This window comes from Embiotoca jacksoni, unplaced genomic scaffold, assembly GCF_022577435.1.
Source record: "Embiotoca jacksoni isolate LCO1_2020_lvr unplaced genomic scaffold, fEmbJac1.0.p SCAF_38, whole genome shotgun sequence".
In the NCBI taxonomy this organism is placed as follows: Eukaryota; Metazoa; Chordata; class Actinopteri; family Embiotocidae; genus Embiotoca; species Embiotoca jacksoni.
The window spans coordinates 2,445,925-2,467,829 of NW_027185390.1; the positions used below are offsets into that span (position 1 = coordinate 2,445,925).

The window sequence follows — 21,905 nt, forward strand, 5'->3', positions numbered from 1 at the left end:
CAGTGTGTTTGCATGACAGTCAGGGTAAAGCTGTGGTGAGGGAAGGAATGTGGGAAATAAAAAAGCGAGTGTGAGGCAACCAAACGCGCTGAACTCTGTGTAGGTTCACATTCAAAACCTACTTTAGCAGACTATTAGAATCAATCTTTCACTTTATTTTATATCTTCAACCTCAGTGACTCTAAAAAAAAAAAAAACACGTGAACGCTGGCTAAAGTATGCATGAGGTGAACATGTTCTCACTGGAAATGGTTTGTTTGTGTCAACGCAGCATTTCCACATCTGAGCCCGGTTTGAGTTGAGGTCATACTGAAAGGTGAGGCAACTAAAGTAATAAAGATTTGGATGCTGCATGCAGCATTGGAGCTAAGAACCAAAATTGACTACTTTTACAGCGCTGTTAAAATAGCTTCAATCCTGTCTGGTATGAAAAAGTGCCTAGTTTTAATCCACATGACCACGTTTCTGTTTTAAGATGCACAACTTTTTCTATTTTAACACAAGAGTAAATATCATCGGGGTCAGCGAGCCACACACGGTATCTATAAATAAAATCACCTGGTTTCAACTTGCATAAGTCCTTCGTTAGAAACACTTCGTCAACTCTTTTTCAAACTAATTTCTGGGTACGTACCCGTCTTAGTTGTGTTGCAGTCACCGGAGGCTTCTCCAGGTAGCCGCCGTCTGCCGACAGCGTCTGAGGCGCTTCGGGAACGTCGCTGGCGTGCGAGGAGTCTCGTACGGGACACCTGAAAATTAAAGACACGGGAAAAAAACAACAACCTGGGTTACACTCTGCCCTTCTGAACTGCATGAACACTACAGCTTTGCGCTGTCGTGTAATTTTTCTTAAAGTAAAACAAATTTCATAAAATTGGGATTGAAAAAAGGTGTCATTCGGGAACCGTTACTGGGATTAAGCTACAGGTATCAAAACTTCTTCAAGGACAGCCTACTCTAAACAGGAAGTTGTTACGTCTGTCGTAGCAACTTTAGCCAACAAGTTTTAAAACAAACATGAATGACATTTTGGGTCTAAACATGGGCAGCTTTACATTAGAGGAGTTCCCGTCTTAAAGCTCTACCTTTGCAGAACTTATTGTGTCTTTGGAGCTTCTTCTTTTTTTTTGTTCTTCCTCGTTATCGATCACACTCACAAGTCGAAAACGGCTCATCTCTCCCCTGCAACTTCAGAGCTGGGTGTCATTTCCACAGCTCCTATCTGACTGCTGCAGCTCACGATGCACCAGATCTGGCTTCTATAAAGACGTAGGATAAGATTACAGCTAAATAAGTCTTGTGGCTTTTCGCTGGGAAAACTTATGAAGTCCTAAAACTCCTCCAGTTATGAGTGGGCCCAGCAGGGCTGCAGACGAAAGCTCCCTAAAGGAGAAAAGAAGTGAAATACAATACGAGCGTCAGTGATCCTCCAAATAATAAGGCACTGACAGCGTGGAATGATAGCATGATAACTCATAGGAGCTTTTTAAATCCTACACAGGTACATGACCCCCGCTTTGTAAAGAAGTCATTTTCCATGATATATTCTTCACTAATTCATCTGGCACATGCTTTGTTTTTCTGCTCAATCCGTTCCTCTTAACTCCTTTCTTCCTTCTATTCTCTTTCCTTTTGATGAAAACTAGAATTATTTGCACTGCTACACACATGGTTCTGGATCCATAGGTATCCCGGCTGGCTCGCTTTTCATTCAATACGAGTCAGAGATAAAAAGGATTGAAGCCCCGAGTACGTTTTAATGAAATGAAGAAGCAGCAGTGCCACTGTTGGTTTACATGAAATCAATTTTGGGAGTCGTGGGGTTCCAATTGGCTGTTCGTGCAATCAATCACTAAGTCGACAGCCGATTTTCATTAGCCTACCACGACTCTCTCTGCGGTTGCCGGGTAGAAAGAGAAAAATAACATGTTTGCAAAGAACATAAAACAGGAATGAAGTGAGGTGCAGATGTCTGTGTGTATTTAGTCTATCAGCCAAGGTCCTCCAGTGACTTCACATCAAAGCCAAGAACAGGGAGCCAAAAGTAACAGTTTCACTTCTCCTTGATCAGCATGTGATAGCTGTTTATTGGCTTTAGAAGTCAAGCGAGGGTGAAGATCAATCTGCCGTGAGAGGGTGGGAGTCCCACTGAGTACGAGGTGTGATTTTATTAAATCAACATGGAGCTGAGTTCTGTAACGGACCAGCCAACGCCAATCAACTCGTGAAGAGAGGCTTTTTAAAAAACGTTTTTTTTTTTTACGTTAAATAGACTTCTTTTTTTTTAAACATGTCGGCAGACGTTCTTGCTGCTGCCCCAACGTGAGGAGTTTTAACATGGGTGCATTCTGAATCTTTAAACACCAAAACTTTATCAAATGTGCATGTGTCCATCTTATCCGCACAGCTAACAAAGGGTTACATGTCTGAGTCCTTAATAGGAACTCACGAGCTGCCGGTGGGTTGACCCTGCGGCCCTACGGTCAAACCGCCAAACCGCTCTCCTCCGTCACTCCCCAGACCAGAAAGTACATGCTTTCTTCAGCAACTTCTAGGAAACGGCATGCTTCTATATGCATCTTATACTCAAGTGTAGTTGGCTGAAATATGTTAAACATTTTAAGAAAAATGTAGCCTTAAATGTGGAAAATACATCAAGTATAGTTCGATTTTTAAAGGACATTTTGGTCCAGTTCTTCCAATGATCAGTTCTCCTTTCCTTTGACCTAAAGGTCGGTGGACTGAATCTGAAACTGCCCTGGGAAAGTCTCGCGTCCTACTGTACTGCTGCTCCCATACTAACACTGCGCTCTATATCATGTCATCAAACTCTGAAGAAAAGAAAAAAAAAAAAAAAAAAACATCGGGGATACTCTTCGGCATCATATTTCCAGGACATATCAAGAGTATCTCGTCTTTCTCCTCCCCGGGACCTTCATTAGATCGGTTCACGATATAACTCACTGTCCACTGAACCGACGCGCGCGCGCACACACACACACACACACACACACACACACACACACACACACACACACAGCCTGTACCTCGGAGTACAGCTGGTTACAATCAGCACGGACCGGGACTTAATGAAGCTTTGACATAAGAGCTCATACTCTGCCGTCCCGCAGACAGACAATCCTACCTGGCCCAGACAGCGAAGCAAACATTATGTATTCTGAATTTATGACGAACAAGACATAATTTGTTACCGTCTGATAAAACCACCGCGTGCTCAAGAGGTCAGATTTTAAAGCCTAACAATTAATAACATCAGTATATCATTGTCAAATTACCTGTAACATCTGGGTACGGTGATAAACAAATGAGATCATGGCAGAAATGATCTATGCTCGTGCTGGTTATTTGTCCGCATTAGGACCACGTTTCCCATAAATGTTATTTTGCGTGGGATGAGATGTTGCAACTTGTTCATAGTATGAACATCTTCTCTACAGCCAGAAACACTAAAAGCATCTTTTTTATTAAACGATCCAGCAGATTTCCCCCCAAAAGAACACCAATACATGCCAAACGTCTCCGAGGGATTCGCGTTTGATGTATAATATAAATAAGTCGTGTAAAACTAGACAATGAGGTGCTTTTGTTGGTTCTCTTTTGGTTGCCAAGGAAACAGAAGTGTTTCCTGTAAATTTCTTACAGATAAAAGGGAACAGAGCCAAACCGAAATGCAGTCTGATGTGCCAAGGTTGGTTTAAAAAAAGCATTGGTAATTTATTTGCTGTAGTAAGACTAATGTCTCAAAATGTGATTTATTATTGTCTTCAGGCTGGACGTACAGCGGTAGTTTTTAAGTCTTCAATAACTATTTGGTTTGTTTAACCTTTATTCGGGTTTTCCGAAGTTGTCAGCTGAAGGATGTCTCGATCTGTCCAAGTTAGATTAATGGCTGGTTAAGTACACTGGCCGCAGTAATGTAGGCTGTTGCATCAAAATGGGGATGAAGAAAGAGCTGAGGTATACTGTACAGCAAAGCTCGGTCTTTATTACAGCACTTGTCGATGGTCCAGTCCGACGCCGTCACCGAAAATATGAAGGTTGTGAAAGGACGAATGTGCAAGAGGCTAGATCGCTCAATCCGGGGGCATCATTTTTTTTTTTTACCGTGGCAACGATAATATGGTTAGAAAAGAGATCACGGTTATGACAATATGTGGTCTCTCCTGCTCGTCACACCAGACTCTACTGTCTACTACATGTCTGCCACTACTTCCTGTGTTGCCAGAGAACATCGGTAGTGGACTCTCCTGTAGCCTTGGGAGACCCCCGTGATTTTCCTCCGCATGGTGGCCGGGTTGAGCCTTAGAGATCGGGGAAAGGAGCTTCGACGTCCCGAGGGGAACTCGGACTAGAGCTGCTGCTCCTTCGCGTCCAAAGGATGCTGCGACGCCTTTGCTGGAGATGCGGTGCAGAGCTGCCTGGAACGTGCAGCAGTGCAGATCCGGGATATTCAGGACAAGAAAGAAAAATTCACGGCGGGCATTTCCCCGCGCGTCACCTGACGTAAAGTGATGTTTCCGCAGCACAAAAACCCAGGTGTGATCACTCAGCGGCCTGATGGGCTCTGCTAGGCTTCGGGAAAAAGCTCCGCAGTTGAGAAAGATTAATTAGTTAAACTGGGGCAGACATCAGTCTTCGAACAAGTCTCCGCGCTGTCGCCGGGGATGCAGAGGGAGGGCGGAGGAGGAGGAAGGAAGGAGGAGGGAAGATGAAGAAGTGTTGCTGAGGCAGGAAACGTTGCAGGCAGAGCGGCGAGGACCCGAGCAGTCAGGTTTCATTCGTCTTTTGTTGTTCGGTTTTCATTCCAGGTGCTGGTGGCTTCCAGGCCGGAGAGAGGAGAAATTGTTTGAGGTTTAGATGGCGGAGGAAAGGAAGCGAGGGAAGGAGGGAGGGAGGAACCGAAGCTCATCCCTCACTCTTATCTGGACGGTGAGGCCTGTCAGGTCAAGTGTACAACCTTCCTGGTGCCACACTAATGATGGTTGCCCCCCTTTCCTTTAGGCTACAAGGTCAAGTCTCCCAGGCCAACCCCGCTTCATCATCCATCAGCAGAGCCCTGCAGCTCTGACAGTCTTCACCACGGCTTCGTGAAATGATTTTGTGGCTCCAATCCAAGTTGGATTCCTAAACTACCTCTGCTCTGTTTGCTGAATCTGCATTGTTCTTTTGTCAATGATTTACTGAAAAGCGCCCGGTTCTTCTTTTGTTCTCCACTCAGGAGCTCCACTGAGGTAATTAGAGGTTCAGGGCCTTGCTTAAGGGCACCTCAGAAATAATTGCCATGCAAAGGTAACCACACTTTTCTGAGAGGATGTTGTTGTTATCTGGAACTGGAAGGAGCGATAAGCGGCGAACACTGTTATTGGCCTAAAGAGGACAAAAATGTCCTTTGGAGACAGCCTCTAATCTGAGCTGCTCTGTTTCCGTCTACTGTATCAGGATTTAATGTCAGATATAAGGTAAAAAAAAAAACACGTTTCCTGTGCTCACCAACGAAAGGTGAAAACTGATGAGAAATAATTGAGGGTAACGCGCCAGCAGTGTCTAAGACCTCCTCGTTTTAAAGCTCTACAGGCCAGTTTTAGGCCTAATTTTCAATTTCATAATATTTTTTACAGTATTGATGACAGCTCACAGGAGGGATAATGTGTTGTTTGTTTTAGAGGCAAATCTGTTTTGATTCTATCCAGCGTGTTTAAAATGTGTTCTGAAGCATTTTGCTGAATCTGTTACATTTAAATGTGCGATATATCTATATCTATATCTCTCTCTCTCTATATATATATGTATATATATATATATAAATGGACTTGATTTGAGTTGACAGGCCGTTCTTTTAACAATTCAGAAACCTTGAGTCCTGCTGTTTTGGCTACTGGAGGTTGTGTTCAGGAGCACAGCGTGTTGTCAGGATAAAGAAAAAGTCTGAATCTAATGATTTCATTATAACAAGCACCTTCTTTCCAGCATTTCTAAACGGATTTCAAGGCATTTCTAGATAGTGGTCATTGACTGATTGACTGAAAACAAAACACTTCAGAGAAAAACTTAACTTAAAATGCCGTTAGTTTGTGTCCATATTTGAAAAATGTAGATATGTTTGTTTGTTTGCAGATGCTGCTTAGCTGCTGGCTGTGAGTGTAAAGCTGCACTGTTCAGCCTTTAAAGTCAAGTTGGGGACTTCAATACCCAGAAACCCACTGCAGTCCCTGATTAAATATTCTCTTCTCCTCTCCGATGGACTTTAGGAGACACTTTCTGTTTGTCTTTCCTCTCTCACCCGTCAGCCCTCTCTGAGAGTTTCTTCTCTGCAGCCAGAGGAGCTGAGAGTGACATCTGTTACGCCTTAGAGCTGGAAGGCCAAAAATAAAGTTCCTGGGTTGGGCCCCTCTTTGCTGCATTTACAGAAATCAGCTGGAGGACAAATGGTGAGATTCCTTCTCGGTGGGACGCCGTGGAAAATGAAAAAGCCGGCACACATACGACACACACCTCCGCTGGATTTGCAGGCACGCTGCACACAGATGCACAATGCTGGCACGAACCCTCATTACATGGTCGGATTAAACAGAAACATTTCGTTGGAGCGAACATCAAGGCAGCGATTTTTATCTTCGACCGGGAAGAGCTGACATCACCTCAAAGGAAAAAAACTGATACTCAATCAGCTCTTAAGTCGGGATCTTCTTTGCTCTTAATGGCAATCTTATCTTCGACTGGAGACGACATTGTTTCAGTCACTTCACATCTCCTCAGATTTACATCGTTGGGGATTGTCAGCGGGGGGGAATCGCTAAGTCTGTAGCGAGCAGCATCTCCGCGCTCTCTGACAAAGACGGATTTGCTCTATTATCCCTCCCTGTCGTATTGCGCACAAAGCCGCGGCTTCGTGACTAATCGGCTGCTAAATCATCTGAATTTCCGCGACGCTTTTCGAGGCACTGCCTGCTCATCAGGCGCTCCTACCTGAACGGCAGCAGAATAACAAAGCGGTTAGTAAAATCAAAGAGAGGTTTCCCCTGTCGAGACGTCGCTGAAACTAAGAGCAGCGGATAATAAACAGACGGAACAAAAACTCAAAGTCTGACTTCAATGTACGACACAATTCAGACGTCCAGGTCGGCAAAGTCCAATAAATCACAGTTGAATCTAAGGAAGAGAGAGCGTCCTAAATGTTTCTTTTACAAATACTTATTGCGGTAAAGTGAGGAATGCTGGGAAGTCTCGCTACCGCGAGGTTTACCTCCATGTGTCAGCCGGCAAAAGCTGAGTCCAAGGAACGTTCTGCCCTTTTAAAATAACTCGCTTGATCAATTTTACATGTCAAAGTCAATCTTCCTGCTCAGCGTGGGACAACAGTTGGACAGTTTCTGCAGCTCTGGCAGCAGCCTTCAAACGTCTGAGAGAATTCAGGACCAAACACACAAACATTCATGTTAAACTTCATGTTACTACGAGAAGCCTTGAAAACGGAGAGAAACTAGCCTGAAACATAAGCGTCACTTTTACACGTGCACACTTTGAGTGATATTCTTTACAACCAGAATACTAAATTGTCATATTATTATAGTTATAATATATCATTATTATTCTCATGTTCTCTTGCTTTCAGTCTACTTTAGTTTAAATATGTGAATTCAACATTTCTTTGGAGTCTTTTTTTTTTTTTTTTTTCCAGTTTGAGGTCATTTCCTGTTTTTTATAAGAAAGGCTGTATGACCTGGTCAGGTGACTTGGGAGTGAACGGTCACTATTGATTGGTTAGAGGTGAGGGACACATTTTTTTTGAAGTATCTGTTATCAAATAAATATATAATTCCCATGTAAAAGATTTTTCTTCATGGTAAACCAGCTAAATCCCCTTCAAACGCTTCTCCGTATTATAAATGTTTCCTCTTTCAAATCACTTCATCTTCCCATCTCAGCGCTCTCCTGCAGGACGGTTTGATGCATGCGCACCTCCTCATGTCCCGGTTAAAATCCCCCTTAGTCCTGCATTAGGTTGAGTTGCCACGTTTGCAAAAAAAAAAAACAAGGAAAAAAGAAAAAAATCTGAATTATAAATAAAAGGTAATGATGCTATTATCATGCTCTCTTACTATCCTGAGCGCCGCTGCTCACCTTTCTATTTGAATAATGATTTATAATCATATTAGTTCTCTCCGGAGCCCTGCTCTGGAAAAGTAAAAAGCTATTATCCAGTTGTCAGTTTCCAGGAGACGCAGAGGGAGATGGAGCGGCGATGCTGACACACGCACATACTGTAGCGGCACGCACGGGTGTGCGCGCGCACGAGTGGGAGCACAAACATGCTCAGAAAGGGGGGCGAGATTTGCACACGTGGAGATGCGCGCACACACACACACACACACACACACACACACACACACACACACACACACACACACACACACACACACTTTTTTTTTTTCCAGGCTCAGCAGGTGGAAAACAACTGTTGTGTTTGTTTAACCCTGCAGGGAGTGCCGGGCGGGTGGGGTTTGACGCAGGAGAATCGCAGTATGTTCCTGTGTCTGAGCACAAAATTCAGAATTCAGAACAAACCGAGCTCAAAAAAACAACAACGAATTTCATTTTTGAAGCCACTGGAAGCACAGGTGCGGTTTCAGATTTGTGTTTCTGCTTTTAAATTATTCTAATGCACATATTTGTACCAAGAAAAAAGAAAAATCAGAAAACAAGCCGACAAGACAGACGTGTCTAAATCACACGCTGATAGACGATGAGACGTACAGTATATAGACTGATAGTGTGCAGGGGAGAAAATAAGATATCACGCATCACTGATCAATACTGTCAGCTGCTCGGCCTAATCCCCCAAAATACATTTAGACAGGACGTGATGCTTTCGTTCTATCAGGGGGGGGATCTGTGTTTACATTAAAGCATTAAAAACTAAATTTGGTCGCAATGCCGAGGAGGCAGTTTTGACAGGAATTCTGTTATTTATGTTTCAGATTGAAATGTTAGATATTCAAAAAAAAAAAAAAGTAGAAGAAAGTGTTTGAGACACCAGTTTGGTTTAAGAGTTTCAGCTGCTGCTGTACGGCCCAACCTTATTTCCGCCTCCATGAAAACAACACACAAATTACAATGAAGTTTTGTGAAAATTGCAGACGCCATTGATAGTTAAGGGCTCTAAAAAAAAAAAAGGATATAAGTCTGCTTCTTAGCTACCTGATGTAGCCACTTCTAGCTGGCTGCTAAGGCGGGAAAACCAACAGGATGAAGGGCGCGAAAGCTTGGAAAGGCTTTCAGACCCCCGAAGGCCCTGGAAGCTCCTCAGGTTCACAGAGTGAACCTGAATGTGTTGATGAATGTGGACTCCTGATGTCCAACATCAACTAAGGCTTGTAGAGAATCTAGTTTCATTTAAATCTGCTTGTTTATATTGAGTTGACTGGTACACTGGTAATTAATGAAGTCCTGGTTCATTAAATAACCACATACAAAGTGACACCGCATAATTAATGAAACACATGTAATAACTATTATATAGCTTATGGCCTTTAATAACGAATTAAACATAATTTGACATTCTGTCTGATTCCTTTATATTCAGGCATTTTGAATTCTTCCAGTCTTTCCTCAGAAAAGAAACTATTGCAGATTTGTGGAAATGTTTATAGGTTGATGATATCGTGTTTTATTTATCAACTAAATAGAAATTAAAAGATGATATCTTGATTCTTACATGATTATGATTTCAATGGGAAACACGCGGCGAGAGAGTCGTGTTTCTGGATCAACTTCACCATCTGACACAAAACCCCGTCTATAAATTGATAAAATAGGTAGCGACCATAAACCCGTCGAGCTTTGGTGTGTGTGTGTGTGTGTGTGTGTGTGTGTGTGTGTGTGTGTGTGTGTGTGTTTGGTTCTAGTGTGAAGTGAATGATCGGAAACGCTGCTTGGATGGGCCGGAGTGAGATTTCTTTAAAGTCTATTTCAGGGGATGAGATCTGAAACTCTCACACACACACACACACACACACACACACACACACACACAAACACACACACACTTCCTCCCTCTCCATCCATCGACTAGAAAATCTCCTCCACACGCACACCGAAGCTGCTTACAGACATCTAATCTGGTGAGACTTACATTTGCGGGGGCCTCGGCGGCTGGCACCAGCCAGGGTGTCATGTTTGCTGAATGTGATCTTCCATGTCAGGATCATTATTGTCTCCAGCAGGAATTTAATACAGAGGGCAGCGGCGGCTCAGTCAGGTGCCGTCTTCAACAGCCTGAAACACAGAGGAGGAGCAGGTCAGGATGCGTCATACAAAAAAAAAAAAAAAAAACAGACACACACACACACACACACACACACAGTCAGCTGTGAACAAGCTGCCGCTCCGACCTCGCTGCGCCTTTCGTCGGGATGGTTTCTCAACAACACAAAGAGCGATGCCAGCCAGCAGTAATTACACCATGCAAATGCCATTTAGGCCTTTTTAATACGGGGCCACTGTCGTATCACCTCAATTGGTTCGGGGTTTATCACCCGGCGCACATCTGTGGAGCCCGGAGCAGAGCAGAGGAGGAGGGGAGGTGCCGGGAGTCATCTGTTCATTCATTCATTCATATGGACATCTCCTCCTTTTGCTGCCTTTTTTTTTTTTTTTATTTCACTCCTCCATGTTTCCCTTTTATTTCCTTCACTAATTTAAAATGTACAGAGTCAAAGAAATGTCCCTCTTCTCCTTCCATTCATCGTCTTATCATTGTGAGACATATATGCATGCTCCATTCTCCTTTTTTTAAATTGCTAATTCCTCTTTGATCACAGATCTGCACAAGTCTGAGACACAATATGAGGCTGTAAGACCACAAACTGATGCTTCTTCCTGCAGACAGTTCTTCATAAATAACAACAGGCGGGACATGAAAGAGGTTGAACCACAACAACATTTCACAAATTGTAAATTATACTGCACTTAACAAAAAAAAAAACAAAAAAAAACCGTTTAAAAAATTAGATTAAGGTCACAAAAGATTAAAGCGACCAATCAGAACGAAGGGATCACTTCCTCCTCGCCGTCTCTCAAACCGGCTTCATGATTTTGCAGGTTTGTTTCCGTTACATTTAGTCGGATCTTCACCTGGACCCACTGAACAGATACTCCTCACCCTCCCTCCTCCCACCGTGACTCCCCCCCCCTCCCTCCCTGAGCGTGTGGGTGTGTCTGGGGCTGAAGCCGCCACTGAGACAGGTAGTGCCGGCCAGCTGGTTTGAACAGGTGTACCGACTGCGCTCCCATCGGACGGATCTGTGCACTTGGCTGTGGACCAGAGGATGATGGGTAAAGCCCCCCCTCTCCCCCCCCCCCCCCCTTGTCTGTTTTTTTCCAGTGTCTGTCTCCCCGCCTCCCCTGACTCGCCCTCTCTCAGTCGGCACAGGAGTGTGCGCGCCTTCACGGATACCTCCATCCTCTCCCCTGGCGACCTCCCTTCTTTGTCTTGGTTGGTCGGCACACACACACAGACACACACACACACACACACACACACACACACACACAAACACACAAATCCAAACACTACACATACACAGCCATCCATGACCAGACAAACAGAGCTGAGTGCAGGAGGCTGATGGGAGAGTAACTACGCATGAAGGAAAGCTGAGAGCGAGCAGACAGACAGACGAGCGTTTTCGAGGTGAATCCTGATGTTTCTTTTGGTGCGACAAAACAAAGAAAATGAATCTCTGTTTTCTACACTGTAAAAAAAAACAAAAAACGATCGCCTGATTATTAAGCGTCACTGCCAAGCTGGCTGCGCCGATATATTTAGCATCTGAAAGAGCGTTAGGCATCTTCGTTATGATCAGACGTGTCCGAACGCCACTTGCGCACTGAAGGAGTCCGCCTGAACCGGCTGCACACAAAGCAGCTTTCCAGCTCCGGATCCAACGTGCTCCTTCACAGCTGCGCAGAATAAACAAAGACAGCATTTACTCATTTACCCGACACATGTTCGTCGTAAAACAAAAAGCTAAATCAGAGCATCGCTTCCATACGAGGTCAAACAGCAACCTCATCTCTCGTGCAAGTCTTGAGATGAACTCTCGTTTTCTTTTGAAGCACTTCCTCGGGTCGCGGGATCACAGATGAGGTCATATCCTGTCTCTACTGATCAGACCTGAGGGACCGGCTGCAGATGTGGGTGCTAAGAGGTCGAGTTTCTCATGAAGAGAGATAGCGGAGGCGTCCTCCGTCTACTTTTTGTTTTTCAATTTCTCAGTGTTTTTTTTTTTTTTTGGAGGGGGTCAAATGTGTCTGTGTGCGGGTGGTTTTTTTTTTTTCCTCCCCCCTCATGGGACACATCAGCGAAGCGACCGAAATCCACGAGTAGAGACTCCCTTTTATATATGAACCATGTAACGAAGCTGCCATATGCACAAGTGCACATTCAGGGTTTTCATGTTCAAAGTGATTTTAGAGGAGAGTCTGGCTGGTTTCAACTTTGAAGCTCCTGGTTTCTGCGCTGACTTTGTGTTACATCTGTTTATTTTGTCCTAAATTAATGTTGCAGATTGAATCCTTGGTCAAGATGTCAAATTACGTCATTTTCAGCTCACTAGTTTGATTTCTTGACAATAACTTACTGACAGGATTTGACCGGAGAGATGATATTTACTTCTCTGCATTGGCTCCTTGTGAAATCAAGAATCGAATTGCATATAAAGCCGTTAACGAGCAGGCTCCATCATATCTTAAAGACCGTATTGCTTTAACAACGTTTCGTTTTCATCTCCTGGTCCTCAGCAGAGAGCTTCACATTATGAAAGAGAACTCTAGCATCAAGACAGAATGTGATTTAATCTGTAATAACAAAACATTTATATAAAGAGTTAATAAAGAGCTGTATTAATCATGGGACTCTGAATCTTTCTGCTGTGAGTCTCTCTGATGTTCCTGTGTGTCCTCCCGGAAAACAGGCAGCCGGCTCATAAATTAATTTCCTCATTAATAAGCGTCTCTTGCAGTTTTACTTGTGCGTATTCCTCTGTTCAGGTGTGTGAATTTACGTGTACGCCTTCCTTTGGCTTTTAAAGAGGCCAAATCCTGTAGAGCCTCTTCACGGTTGTACACAGACACTACAGCTGAAACTACAACACGGGAAACTGGTTGTAAAAGAGCCTCGGTTATTAGCAGCAACACGACAACAAAATAATGGACAATCACCGCGCTGTAATGATCGCAGCCTCCGCCGCTGTGATACCTGGCTGCTGCTTTGGCAATAATAACGGCGCCGGACCTGCTAATAGAGCATTATGGGAGCCCAGGGACCGATGCTGACAGGTGATTTATGTCGCCTCTGACGACTTCGGCCCTCGAACCAAACCCTGATAAAAGGAGAGCTAGATTGGAACAAGCAGGATGATGAATAGACTACACGATCCAGAGACCCGTCTCATTAGAGGGAGGAAAAGAGAGAGACGGAGCTCTGGCCATTTAGCTAATGTAGCGAGTCATTGTGTGTGTGTGTGTGTGTGTGTGTGCGCGTGTGCGCGTGTGCGTGTGTGTGCTGAGGGACCTGCAGCAGCAGCAGCAGCAGTAGCAGGTTGGAAATTAATGACACACTAAATATACGGCGAGGCAGCTTGACCCCGCATAATGGCGACATATAGGATTAACCTTGGTTGCCACTTGGGGCCATTGTTAGCCCACATGCTGCTACAAGTAAACAGGGGGCCCACGGCTCCACATAGGTATCTGTGAGCTGCTGGATAAAAGAAGAAGAAGAAAAAAAAAAAAAAAAAACATGCTGATTTATTTTCTCACTGCTCCAGGGGATAAAGCGTTGCATTTAGGATTAAAGGATTCAAAGTTGCTGTTTAATAAATAGTGAAAGCCTGGATAGTCGCAGGGAGGAGAGAGCAGAGCATGCTGGATTATAAGAGATGGATTTCAAAGAGGAGGTGTCCTGGATGCTTAAGGACACGAGGAGGAGGAGGAGGAGGAGGAGATGTGCTCGGGTTTTGGACTGCTGGTCAGACGACGTGAGACATTTCAAGAAGTCACCTTGGCCTCAGGGAAACTATATTTCCACGTTCGTTAAACTAAAGGAAATAATCATCAGATAAATCTGCAGTCCTGCACGTGTCAATGTTTTGCATACGTTAAACTATGAAGTGCTTAAAGTCAACTCCACCTCGGCCAGCCGCAGTAAAAAAGCTGCTCACATGTTAAAACACCAGCAAAAATAAGCCAATAATATAAAATATTGGAATTTACGACACTTGCATAAACTCTGCACGACCAACATTGCAACTCAGGATATAATGTTGAATGGAGGGATAACAAGCTAAATCAATACTAATGTTTAGGATTGAGTGTAAAATTACAAATTAATATTTTTGGGGCCGAAACCAATATTAGGAAGTTAAAAATATAGGCCAATATCTGTGAAAGGCTAATATGGGTCAATAAACTCAGCTGGGCTCTAGTTTACATAGAAATAAAAAAAAAAAAAAGCTTTATAATATCCTGAGAGACAAGAGTAAAGGTTTCCAGACATGAACACCAAACACGAAGCACAGAAGGGGCTGATGGGAATGTGAGTTTTGCGGGTATTTGATCATAAACCAAAGTTCAAGACAAACCGAAGAGACCCCGAGGAAGACCACAGGTTCCCGTACAAAAATCTAAAGCCGGTCCGTTCGGTAGTTGTCACTCAAAACCGCAAATGTCAACCGACATGGCGACGCTTGAAGCAAATCGGGGTTCATCCTCTGGGGATCGCGTCTGTATCGTGTTCCCATTTCGGTTCTGGACGTCCACGTAGCCCCGGCGCTGAAACAAAGTGAGAACAAGTTGGGAGTACAGCATCGCGTCCCCCGCGGTCCAGAAGTCGACCCGTTTGAAAAGCTCCCCGGCTGGAGCCCCCCTGCTTTTATCGCCATGATGGATTTCCCATTTAGCTTGACCCTATATTCATTAAAAGAGGATTTAAACCCGTTAAAAAGGGAGAAGAGAGAGGCCCCTTGGGGACTGTGTTTGCTCTGCCGGGGCCCCCTGCCTGAGACACACACACTTTCCCTCTCACACACACACACACACACACACACACACACACACACACACACACACACACACACACACAGGCCTATAACTCTCTCTCTCTCTCTCTCTCAGACAGGGCTTGTTAGCTGTGGAGGGCCGGGGAGGAGGGTCCAGGTTTTATTAGTGGCAGCAGCTGCACTCCTCTCTGGCTCTATAAAAGGTAATTACTGCTGGTGGTAACAAGCTAATTGATTGCTAATTAGGTGAATCACTTCTCTAAGTGCTGTCCCATTTATTGACAGATGGTGACAGAGAGTGTGTGTGTGTGTGTGTGTGTGTGTGTGTGTGTGTGTGTGTGTGTGTGTGCGGTGGCTTTGGCGTGTGTATTGTCGAGTTTTTTTTTTTTTGGTGATATGATGACACACACACAGACAAGTACGTAAAGGTGCATCTCTGACGCTATCGGACGGGTGCCGGAGCAACACTATGACGGGTCCAGCGAGGGGGCTCGAGGAAATGAGAGCTGAATGGGGGGCGGCGCACGGTCTGCCGGTGCGCTCTGGGGACCACCGGGCCCCCCCCCCCCGTATGCACTTTCGTATGGAAATGAGGGGCCAGGCTGACACACAGAGAGAGAGAGCAGGAGAGAGTGTGTATGTGTGTGTGATGAGGAAGAGGAGGAGGAGGAGGAGGAGGGAGCTGCTCAGTGAGAGGCAAAACAGAAAGAAACGACGTGGTGGGAGATTTAAAATAAACCTGAAATGAACTGCACCTTTCTGAAGTGAAAAAAAAAATAATAATCCTAGTTTCTTTATGTTTAACTGCAACAAGGCCAAACATTGCTGGACATATTCAGAAAGTTTGTTTCTGTTTGGGCGGAGGGTCTGTTGGCAAGGGAGAACAAAATAACACCATAAACGAAAGACGTAAAATGGGGTTTTAAAACGAGAACACAAGAAACGTTTACAATGAAGGGAATTCAATTTTAAGTGGTGAAGAAAAACCTCACCGCTGTTCTAATCCTTTAGAATAAACATAGAGCTGCAAATATCTTCATTTAAAGAAATAAGATACAAATTCAATTACTTCCGAATTATATTTGTTGTTAGTGATTATTCCCCCCCGTCCTTATTTAGCCATATATCAAACCTTAAAATCAGGTTTTTATTTCCTATTCAACATTTCTTCTATGACTGATAACACTCTGATTTACAGAACGTTACTCAACACCACAATGCCACGTTGTGTTAATCCCAAAAGGAGAAGAGAAAGTTGACTTGAAGACGAGAGATGTAAACAACTGATCGCGTTTCCGTCTATCTGGAGATAAACGTGACGGTTTATTGTTTTATCTGCCACGTTCTCCGCGAATGCTCAAAAATCATTATTCAACGCGTGTATGACAAGTTTATCGCGCAAAACTGAACAAAACAAAAAAAAAAAAAACATCTGAGCGGGACGCGAACGTGCAAAAAAGTTTGCGTCTCGCCGTAAATATAATCTCGTTATGTAGTTTATCTGCGTTTCTTAAAAACACGGGGAAATCTTCATTTGGGTGATTTAAATGGATTTCAATGTCACTCGGAGGCCTTTTTAAATGTTTTACTAAAGGAGCATTTCAACCCCGTTTTTCTTGTGCATTGTCTCCTTCGGTTTAAATTGTTAAAGGTCTATCCACATAACGAACAACGCTCTTGTTTTATTTACTATCTTCCAGGATAATTACAAAGTGGGAGGGAAGAGCCTTGTTTTACTAACTACAGTTAATGAGGTTGGGGGGGGGGGGGGGGGGGTCTGTTACATCTCTTGACCGCAGCTGTATTTTTATCACTGCTTTTCAGGATTCACGCCCACTGCGCTGGACATCATTACGCAGCTTGCATTGCTGCCTCTCTCTTCCTCGCTGCTCACCGCGGTGCAGCACTCACACTGTGTGGCTGCGTTTGGAACGAACCACAGTTACACAAACTTACGGCATAATACAAGAAACATTTGGAAAAACAAAGGACATCTCACTTCAGTACGGAAAAGTAAACAATCGAGTTGGCTGAAATTAAAAATACACGCGTGAATCTGTAAAATAGTCAAAATAAAGAGACGACTGCAACGCTAAAATGAAGTTAACTTTACTTACTAATTTATGTTATTGTGTAAAAAATGTTTGGAAGAAGAATAGTCTTGTTTGATCTACATAATATTCTGATGCAAAAAGTTTACTTTAAATTATTTTCAAAGTAGATCAAGTGGGATATTTTTCACAATTCAAAACACAATTTAACAGTGTAAGTAGGACATTGTTTGGGTTTGTTGATGGTTAGACGTGTAGAAAATCTCCAGACTTTCCCTTTAAGCGACATTTAGCTTTGTTCCTTTATTTCTAGTTAAATGCTGCATCTATATTTTCACGTATGAAACGTTCTCTCCAGCGTTTTAAAATCAAGGTTTTGCTGAGTATCAAATAAAAAGTAGTGATATTGTTCTGCCTCCGACGTGACAGTGAGTCAACAGCGGTGCTGCTAAACACCTAAATCTGCTGGTCCTCCCTCCACGGAGGCCTCAGTGGGCCCTCCATCTCTGGGTCTGTAGGAGGGGAAAGACGCAGCCGGCGGGGCCTCTAGAGTTTCGCCCTCTGATGGCATTTGACATGCCCATTTTACGCCCGCCCGATGGCGTGTCACAGTGGGTGGCAGGGCCAACCACACCAGTTGTTTGGCGATTTACGGCCCTCGGGGTGAAATGTGTATTGGACCGGACTAGGTAGCACGGGGCTAAAATAAGGATCCGGTGAAGGCTGGGAGGTCCCGCCGCCACCTGCCGCGAGCATCCACGCACATACTGTACACGCACATTCGTAGACACATGCCGATCTGTTTATGTCTGTCCCGGCCTTATTGTCTCATCCTCTCCGTCTCATCTGCAATTCCTCGCCACCAAGTCCGAGTGCGGACTCCCCATGATGTCGGGTCTGCGGTCAACGCTGTGTCATTTCATGCTTTACATGTGCAGAATTGATAACTGGAATTAAAGCCGCAAAAACCTGAAGCTCCTCCGTGATTGCCCGGAGACGGGGATCAGTGTGCCACAATGATACCACATTTACTGTCTGACATTTATGTTAATGACGGCGTGTAAATCATGGAGGAAGATGGAGGCGCACGTGTTGCCTCCAGATGCTCTTTGTGAGTTTAGGTTTGGAGGTTGGTTGTTTTGAAAGGCTGCACATGAAGCTACAGCCAGGAGACGGTTAAAATAGGTAAACGGCTAGTTTGGCCTCGTTCAAAGGTAAATAAAAAGCTGCCTAGCAGCACCTATTCATATAGGTTGATATTGCTTACATTTACACAAAGCCAAGCCAGCTGTTTTCCTCCACTCTGTGTGCAAAGCTAAACTGAGTGTCTCCTGGCTGTAACTTAATTCCTTATTTGCAGAGTTTTAAGTAATTTTTCGCCTTAAAATTGCAGGAATCTGCAAAAATTGCAAGTCGAGGAAGAAAATTTAGATTTTCTTTAAACTACTACCAAATAAAGGAGTCTTATGGAATCACTTCCTGTTATAAAAGGCACACTGGAAATTATATAAATGCTAAAAAAGGCAACACCTATTATAAAAATAAGAGCTTTAGGTGCTTATTTTAATAATATTAATTTAACACGTACAAAAACAAACAGCAGGTTCTTACAACTCAAAGTGTGAATAAAAGTAATTTAACCACACTTCCATTAAACCCCGTCACTTCCAGTTTTTCCAAGCTGCCAGTGCTGTGGTTTGTTTTGACGTTTCAGAGCCTTGCTGACTGTAAATGATTGTTATTGTTGTTATTATGCTGAGTTTTGTTTGCAGGGAATTACAGAAAGTATTTTAGCGGGAATTTTGCTAAATTGCGAGCTCGCAAATATTACAGATCGCTTGAAGTTGCGCTAATTATTGTGATCTCAAGTAAAGTGTTTTAAAAAAAATTGTTTTGTCAAAATATTTTTAACAGTGAATAAAAAGTGGGATAAATAATGTATTAAAACTGCTCCTTTTGAAGATAACAGAAACTAACACAGAAACCCCAACATGACCAGGCATATATATATATATATATATTTTTTTTTATGAATACAAAGTCAACCAAAGCAACCTTATTGCAGATTTTCCCTGATTCATCATCCTCTCCGCACCGTCACACATAAAGCGAGCTTTGACCTTTGTGGCTTCCATCAGACCACCAAAACAGGCCGAGCGCCTCCCTCCTCCCTCCTCCCTCCTCCTCCACATCCTTTCCTCCCTTCCTCTCCCTCCTTCCCCTTCTCTTTCCATCTTTTTTTTTCTTTTTCTTCCGAGACCCTGCGTGGAGCATCGCCGTCTAGACGCGGCGGGTGAAAGAAGACGAGCCGCGAGCTCTCGCTCTTCCTTTTGTCCGGCGGCCCCCCCCTCCCCCTCCGACCTCCAGCTCCCTCCGTCTGCCCTCCATTGTGGGGGAACAATGCGGTGTCACTGCCTCTTCCTAAACATGTTGGGGTATTAAAATTACCCTCAATATGAGCCACAGGGGTGGGGTGGGGTGGGGGGGCCGGAGCGAGAGCTGTCATACCAACACACACACACATACAAACATACATACACACACTTTGACCTATAGGGGGGCTGTCCCAAACCCATTTGTGTCAATCAGGAGGAGTTCAAAAGCCAGGAAATATTCCTTCACACACACACACACACACACACACACACACACACACACACACACTGAGGAGAGATAAACTTGGCTGCACACAGAGCGTCAAAGATGTGTCAGTCAAAACACATGGCAACCAGGGCCCTTTCAGGGTGTGTGAGTGTGTGTGTCTGGGGGTCAAGTTCCTGTGAAAACACAGATCCCACCCAGAGATCCCCCGACGTGCACCCCCCCATCCCCCACCCCACCCCACCCGCCCCGACTCGACCACAGATGGAGCCAGATCTTTCCTCCATCCTTTGCTTCATCCTGTGATGTGACTAAAACCGCCGTTGCCGTGGAGACCACAGTTTCACACTGTGATCCGGGTTAATTGTCGAACTTCTCCGCCCTCCTTTCCTGTTCCAGGGGCGCTTTGATTTTTATTTAACTGGGTGGGTGAAAATGATTTAGGGCGCCTTGTGATATTTTAGGATACCATTGGAGTGTCTGCTTTCTCCTGGTGAAACGCAGCCTAACTGTGCATCCTTTGATCAGTATGATGGCGACAGTGCAGTAAGCCTCATACGCCCACCATGGCTGTATCAATATAAACAATATAACATTATCCAACATCTTTTATTGCTATAATATAACTGTAACCTGGAGGTAGCCAAAATCATTCAGTGAGGTATGATCTAAAGCAAATCCTCAACTGGAGGCAGAAAACGGTAAAAGTCTTTGCTTAGGAAATTAAGTTTAATGATTAACAGCAAACCAAAACAGTTAGATCCTCTGTAGCTTATAGTTTTTGTTAGTTTACTCATCAAGTAAACCTCTAATCATAATAAATCTATGCATGTTAGTTCATTAGTGAAATTATGTTTAGTGCTATCCACATGCAGCCATATTAGCCACCAAGCTGCATGTGTTATGTCGACATAATTAAGAGTGTAACTAATGATTATTTTTTTTTTTATATAATGTTATTATTCTGTCTATAAAGCGTAAAAAAATAAGGAATTGCCAAGAGTTGCTAATTAATTCTTTGACGATCGACCAATCAATGAATAAACCGCTCTAAACAAAAACAAACTACTGTTTCATACACATACGCACTGGAAGACAAATAAAACTTTAAATCCTGGGTTGCTTTTGTGAAAAGTGGGCGGGTTCAACGCTCTGATTGGTCCGTTAGGTGTCACTCGAATCTGACACCACTGACTGCTTGTCTGTGACCCGGAGGCCCTCCACGCTGCACCGTGGTGCTCTGCACTAAAATGCCTCCACACAAAGACACACACACTGATACGATCTTCTCTGCTTATCATCCTCTAAAGACTACAACACACACACACACACACACACACACACACACACACACACACGCACACAGAAGAGAGATAATTTATTCAGCCGCTCTTGAAGCCGACTCTGCAGTGACCCAAGCACACAATAAAGCATCTCCACAATGGAAATGTTAATTTCCTCATTATCAGCCCTCTTAATTATTTGTTGTGACAGATAATTGCATGCAGGGCGTTTGATATCAGCAATAACCTTCTGCCTGCGTTGTCAAGGGGGCCTTGTCGCCTCGCCCGCCCCCGAGCGTCGCCTTTCACGGAGACAAAGAGCGAGGAGCGTGCGTACATAACCTTTTCTTAGCTCCGTGCCTCCTCTCCCCTCGCCATAATAGGAATAAATATTATAGATTAATTAATCCGCGCTGATTATAATTTAATCACTTTGCCTCCCGGGGTCACTGTAGTAATATCCCACTTAGTGCGTGGCTTGTACACACACACACTCACATACTGTAGACACACACACACACACACACAGTGAAGAATGGCATTATTCCAAACTCTGACTGATGTGTTTTCTGCCATTTCCTGACTTATTAATTACCAGTAACATTGTCTTACAAGGCTTTGGGCGTTTTTTTTTTAGTGAGCGAACACACTCAGAGATGCAGCAGCAGGCGCACACTTGGACGACAATCAACCCACTCGACACAGAAGTGCAGACGCAGTAAAGGAGACACACAAACATACACGATGTACAACACTTCCTGTTTGGTTTTGATGGATGTTTTTGGATCTGGAAAGTGAAGCCAATGCAGAAAGGGTCTTAAAACGCAATGCCACTGAGGGCCACTAGGGGCTGTCTCTAATAAATCTCTGGCTCCTTCTCTCATTAAAAA

At 44.0% G+C, this 21,905-nt stretch overlaps 1 protein-coding gene across 1 annotated transcript in view; it reads right to left on the minus strand.

Annotated features, from left to right (window-relative positions):
* Positions 1 to 648: 648 nt before the first annotated feature.
* The window catches only part of cunh8orf74 (chromosome unknown C8orf74 homolog), a 96,107-nt gene continuing 74,850 nt past the window's right edge, over positions 649 to 21,905 (minus strand). The window contains exons 10-11 of the mRNA XM_069166350.1: positions 10,154 to 10,296; positions 649 to 749 (exon numbers count right to left, since the gene is read on the minus strand). The gene's annotated coding sequence lies outside the window, so the exon portion shown is untranslated. The remainder of the gene's footprint in view (positions 750 to 10,153; positions 10,297 to 21,905) is intronic.